This window comes from Micrasema longulum, unplaced genomic scaffold (assembly GCF_059751315.1).
Source record: "Micrasema longulum isolate JH-2025_06_02 unplaced genomic scaffold, ASM5975131v1 h1tg000375l, whole genome shotgun sequence".
NCBI classification, from domain to species: Eukaryota; Metazoa; Arthropoda; class Insecta; order Trichoptera; family Brachycentridae; genus Micrasema; species Micrasema longulum.
This window is the reverse complement of record NW_028277576.1, coordinates 47,501-53,416: the sequence shown is the minus strand read 5'-3', so window position 1 is coordinate 53,416 and position 5,916 is coordinate 47,501.

Below are 5,916 nucleotides of genomic sequence, written 5' to 3'. Positions count from 1 at the left end.
TTCAATATCCGTTAGTAAGTAAAACACGTGGTAAATTTGCCAAGTGTCCGAATTGCATTGAACATAAACGAAGGTGGACGCTCGCACCGTCGGACCAGCTGGAGACCAGCGTTCGGCGAGGTGCGGGCGTTCGCCTTTTTTTTTGCAAATTTTTGTTTTTCAAAGTGTTTTTGTTTTCATCGTGAAAAGTCGAAAAACCAAAACGCTCATGACGGTACGGTCTGGACTCTAATTATTTTCAAATGATGTATTTCAATATCCGTTAGTAAGTAAAACACGTGGTAAATTTGCCAAGTGTCCGAATTGCATTGAACATAAACGAAGGCGGACGCTCGCACCGTCGGACCAGCTGGAGACCAGCTGATATAAATAATAACTAATAATAATAAATGGCGTAAGTATAGCCCGTGAGCTCGCCAATATATGACAGTAAAATTTTTTACGGTCTGGACTCTAATTATTTTCAAATGATGTATTTCAATATCCGTTAGTAAGTAAAACACGTGGTAAATTTGCCAAGTGTCCGAATTGCATTGAACATAAGCGAAGGTGGACGCTCGCACCGTCGGACCAGCTGGAGACCAGCTGATATAAATAATAACTAATAATAATAAATGGCGTAAGTATAGCCCGTGAGCTCGCCAATATATGACAGTAAAATTTTTATTGTCTTTGAATTTCCTAGAGTTTTAACCATCGAAAAAAAAGAAGATTGCAAATAAAATCAACAGACAATGGAAATTTTATGTTTTTATTACAAAAAATAAAAATGCATATTTCTCTATGTATTTTTCTGTTATAAACAATCTATTAAAATAATACACATCAAATTTCCATTGTCTGTTGATTTTATTTGCAATCTTCTTTTTTTTCGATGGTTAAAACTCTAGGAAATTCAAAGACAATAAAAATTTTACTGCCATATATTGGCGAGCTCACACGCTATACATAGCCCTAATAAATAAATGAATAATTCATAAACTAAATAATAATAAACTTGGAAATAATTTATACCCTCTCGCCGAGTTTTAATGCGAGAACGAGGCCCCCTCCCGGCGAGACGTCTCGCGGCGGTCGCGAGCGCGCTCCGCGTGAAACTTAAATTTTTCGTTTATCGAATATTTCCACCGAGCGACGATCCGAAATGCACCCCCGCCGATTTTTATTTCGTTCCTCCTTCCGATTCAAAAGTGAATGTGAAATAAAAAAAAAAAAAAAAAACAAAAAAACTTAGAAATATTTTATACCCTCTCGCCGAGTTTTAATGCGAGAACGAGGCCCCCTCCCGGCGAGACGTCTCGCGAGCGCGCTCCGCGTGAAACTTAAATTTTTCGTTTATCGAATATTTCCACCGAGCGACGATCCGAAATGCACCCCCGCCGATTTTTATTTCGTTCCTCCTTCCGATTCAAAAGTGAATGTGAAATTAAAAAAAAAAAAAAAAACAAAAAAACTTAGAAATATTTTATACCCTCTCGCCGAGTTTTAATGCGAGAACGAGGCCCCCTCCCGGCGAGACGTCTCGCGGCGGTCGCGAGCGCGCTCCGCGTGAAACTTAAATTTTTCGTTTATCGAATATTTCCACCGAGCGACGATCCGAAATGCACCCCCGCCGATTTTTATTTCGTTCCTCCTTCCGATTCAAAAGTGAATGTGAAATAAAAAAAAAAAAAAAAAACAAAAAAACTTAGAAATATTTTATACCCTCTCGCCGAGTTTTAATGCGAGAACGAGGCCCCCTCCCGGCGAGACGTCTCGCGGCGGTCGCGAGCGCGCTCCGCGTGAAACTTAAATTTTTCGTTTATCGAATATTTCCACCGAGCGACGATCCGAAATGCACCCCCGCCGATTTTTATTTCGTTCCTCCTTCCGATTCAAAAGTGAATGTGAAATTAAAAAAAAAAAAAAAAACAAAAAAACTTAGAAATATTTTATACCCTCTCGCCGAGTTTTAATGCGAGAACGAGGCCCCCTCCCGGCGAGACGTCTCGCGGCGGTCGCGAGCGCGCTCCGCGTGAAACTTAAATTTTTCGTTTACTTCACTGAGCGACGATCCGAAATGCACCCCCGCCGATTTTTATTTCGTTCCTCCTTCCGATTCAAAAGTGAATGTGAAATTAAAAAAAAAAAAAAAAACAAAAAAACTTAGAAATATTTTATACCCTCTCGCCGAGTTTTAATGCGAGAACGAGGCCCCCTCCCGGCGAGACGTCTCGCGGCGGTCGCGAGCGCGCTCCGCGTGAAACTTAAATTTTTCGTTTACTTCACTGAGCGACGATCCGAAATGCACCCCCGCCGATTTTTATTTCGTTCCTCCTTCCGATTCAAAAGTGAATGTGAAATTTAAAAAAAAAAAAAAAACAAAAAAACTTAGAAATAATTTATACCCTCTCGCCGAGTTTTAATGCGAGAACGAGGCCCCCTCCCGGCGAGACGTCTCGCGGCGGTCGCGAGCGCGCTCCGCGTGAAACTTAAATTTTTCGTTTATCGAATATTTCCACCGAGCGACGATCCGAAATGCACCCCCGCCGATTTTTATTTCGTTCCTCCTTCCGATTCAAAAGTGAATGTGAAATTAAAAAAAAAAAAAAAAACAAAAAAACTTAGAAATATTTTATACCCTCTCGCCGAGTTTTAATGCGAGAACGAGGCCCCCTCCCGGCGAGACGTCTCGCGGCGGTCGCGAGCGCGCTCCGCGTGAAACTTAAATTTTTCGTTTACTTCACTGAGCGACGATCCGAAATGCACCCCCGCCGATTTTTATTTCGTTCCTCCTTCCGATTCAAAAGTGAATGTGAAATTAAAAAAAAAAAAAAAAACAAAAAAACTTAGAAATATTTTATACCCTCTCGCCGAGTTTTAATGCGAGAACGAGGCCCCCTCCCGGCGAGACGTCTCGCGGCGGTCGCGAGCGCGCTCCGCGTGAAACTTAAATTTTTCGTTTACTTCACTGAGCGACGATCCGAAATGCACCCCCGCCGATTTTTATTTCGTTCCTCCTTCCGATTCAAAAGTGAATGTGAAATTTAAAAAAAAAAAAAAAACAAAAAAACTTAGAAATAATTTATACCCTCTCGCCGAGTTTTAATGCGAGAACGAGGCCCCCTCCCGGCGAGACGTCTCGCGGCGGTCGCGAGCGCGCTCCGCGTGAAACTTAAATTTTTCGTTTATCGAATATTTCCACCGAGCGACGATCCGAAATGCACCCCCGCCGATTTTTATTTCGTTCCTCCTTCCGATTCAAAAGTGAATGTGAAATTAAAAAAAAAAAAAAAAACAAAAAAACTTAGAAATATTTTATACCCTCTCGCCGAGTTTTAATGCGAGAACGAGGCCCCCTCCCGGCGAGACGTCTCGCGGCGGTCGCGAGCGCGCTCCGCGTGAAACTTAAATTTTTCGTTTACTTCACTGAGCGACGATCCGAAATGCACCCCCGCCGATTTTTATTTCGTTCCTCCTTCCGATTCAAAAGTGAATGTGAAATTAAAAAAAAAAAAAAAAACAAAAAAACTTAGAAATATTTTATACCCTCTCGCCGAGTTTTAATGCGAGAACGAGGCCCCCTCCCGGCGAGACGTCTCGCGGCGGTCGCGAGCGCGCTCCGCGTGAAACTTAAATTTTTCGTTTACTTCACTGAGCGACGATCCGAAATGCACCCCCGCCGATTTTTATTTCGTTCCTCCTTCCGATTCAAAAGTGAATGTGAAATTAAAAAAAAAAAAAAAACAAAAAAACTTAGAAATATTTTATACCCTCTCGCCGAGTTTTAATGCGAGAACGAGGCCCCCTCCCGGCGAGACGTCTCGCGGCGGTCGCGAGCGCGCTCCGCGTGAAACTTAAATTTTTCGTTTATCGAATATTTCCACCGAGCGACGATCCGAAATGCACCCCCGCCGATTTTTATTTCGTTCCTCCTTCCGATTCAAAAGTGAATGTGAAATTAAAAAAAAAAAAAAAAACAAAAAAACTTAGAAATATTTTATACCCTCTCGCCGAGTTTTAATGCGAGAACGAGGCCCCCTCCCGGCGAGACGTCTCGCGGCGGTCGCGAGCGCGCTCCGCGTGAAACTTAAATTTTTCGTTTACTTCACTGAGCGACGATCCGAAATGCACCCCCGCCGATTTTTATTTCGTTCCTCCTTCCGATTCAAAAGTGAATGTGAAATTTAAAAAAAAAAAAAAAACAAAAAAACTTAGAAATAATTTATACCCTCTCGCCGAGTTTTAATGCGAGAACGAGGCCCCCTCCCGGCGAGACGTCTCGCGGCGGTCGCGAGCGCGCTCCGCGTGAAACTTAAATTTTTCGTTTATCGAATATTTCCACCGAGCGACGATTCGAAATGCACCCCCGCCGATTTTTATTTCGTTCCTCCTTCCGATTCAAAAGTGAATGTGAAATTAAAAAAAAAAAAAAAACAAAAAAACTTAGAAATAATTTATACCCTCTCGCCGAGTTTTAATGCGAGAACGAGGCCCCCTCCCGGCGAGACGTCTCGCGGCGGTCGCGAGCGCGCTCCGCGTGAAACTTAAATTTTTCGTTTATCGAATATTTCCACCGAGCGACGATCCGAAATGCACCCCCGCCGATTTTTATTTCGTTCCTCCTTCCGATTCAAAAGTGAATGTGAAATTAAAAAAAAAAAAAAAAACAAAAAAACTTAGAAATATTTTATACCCTCTCGCCGAGTTTTAATGCGAGAACGAGGCCCCCTCCCGGCGAGACGTCTCGCGGCGGTCGCGAGAGCGCGCTCCGCGTGAAACTTAAATTTTTCGTTTACTTCACTGAGCGACGATCCGAAATGCACCCCCGCCGATTTTTATTTCGTTCCTCCTTCCGATTCAAAAGTGAATGTGAAATTAAAAAAAAAAAAAAAAACAAAAAAACTTAGAAATATTTTATACCCTCTCGCCGAGTTTTAATGCGAGAACGAGGCCCCCTCCCGGCGAGACGTCTCGCGGCGGTCGCGAGCGCGCTCCGCGTGAAACTTAAATTTTTCGTTTACTTCACTGAGCGACGATCCGAAATGCACCCCCGCCGATTTTTATTTCGTTCCTCCTTCCGATTCAAAAGTGAATGTGAAATTAAAAAAAAAAAAAAAACAAAAAAACTTAGAAATATTTTATACCCTCTCGCCGAGTTTTAATGCGAGAACGAGGCCCCCTCCCGGCGAGACGTCTCGCGGCGGTCGCGAGCGCGCTCCGCGTGAAACTTAAATTTTTCGTTTACTTCACTGAGCGACGATCCGAAATGCACCCCCGCCGATTTTTATTTCGTTCCTCCTTCCGATTCAAAAGTGAATGTGAAATTAAAAAAAAAAAAAAAAACAAAAAAACTTAGAAATATTTTATACCCTCTCGCCGAGTTTTAATGCGAGAACGAGGCCCCCTCCCGGCGAGACGTCTCGCGGCGGTCGCGAGCGCGCTCCGCGTGAAACTTAAATTTTTCGTTTACTTCACTGAGCGACGATCCGAAATGCACCCCCGCCGATTTTTATTTCGTTCCTCCTTCCGATTCGAAAGTGAATGTGAAATTAGAAAAAAAAAAAAAAAAAAAAAACTTAGAAATAATTTATACCCTCTCGCCGAGTTTTAATGCGAGAACGAGGCCCCCTCCCGGCGAGACGTCTCGCGGCGGTCGCGAGCGCGCTCCGCGTGAAACTTAAATTTTTCGTTTACTTCACTGAGCGACGATCCGAAATGCACCCCCGCCGATTTTTATTTCGTTCCTCCTTCCGATTCAAAAGTGAATGTGAAATTAAAAAAAAAAAAAAAAAACAAAAAAACTTAGAAATATTTTATACCCTCTCGCCGAGTTTTAATGCGAGAACGAGGCCCCCTCCCGGCGAGACGTCTCGCGGCGGTCGCGAGCGCGCTCCGCGTGAAACTTAAATTTTTCGTTTATCGAATATTTCCACC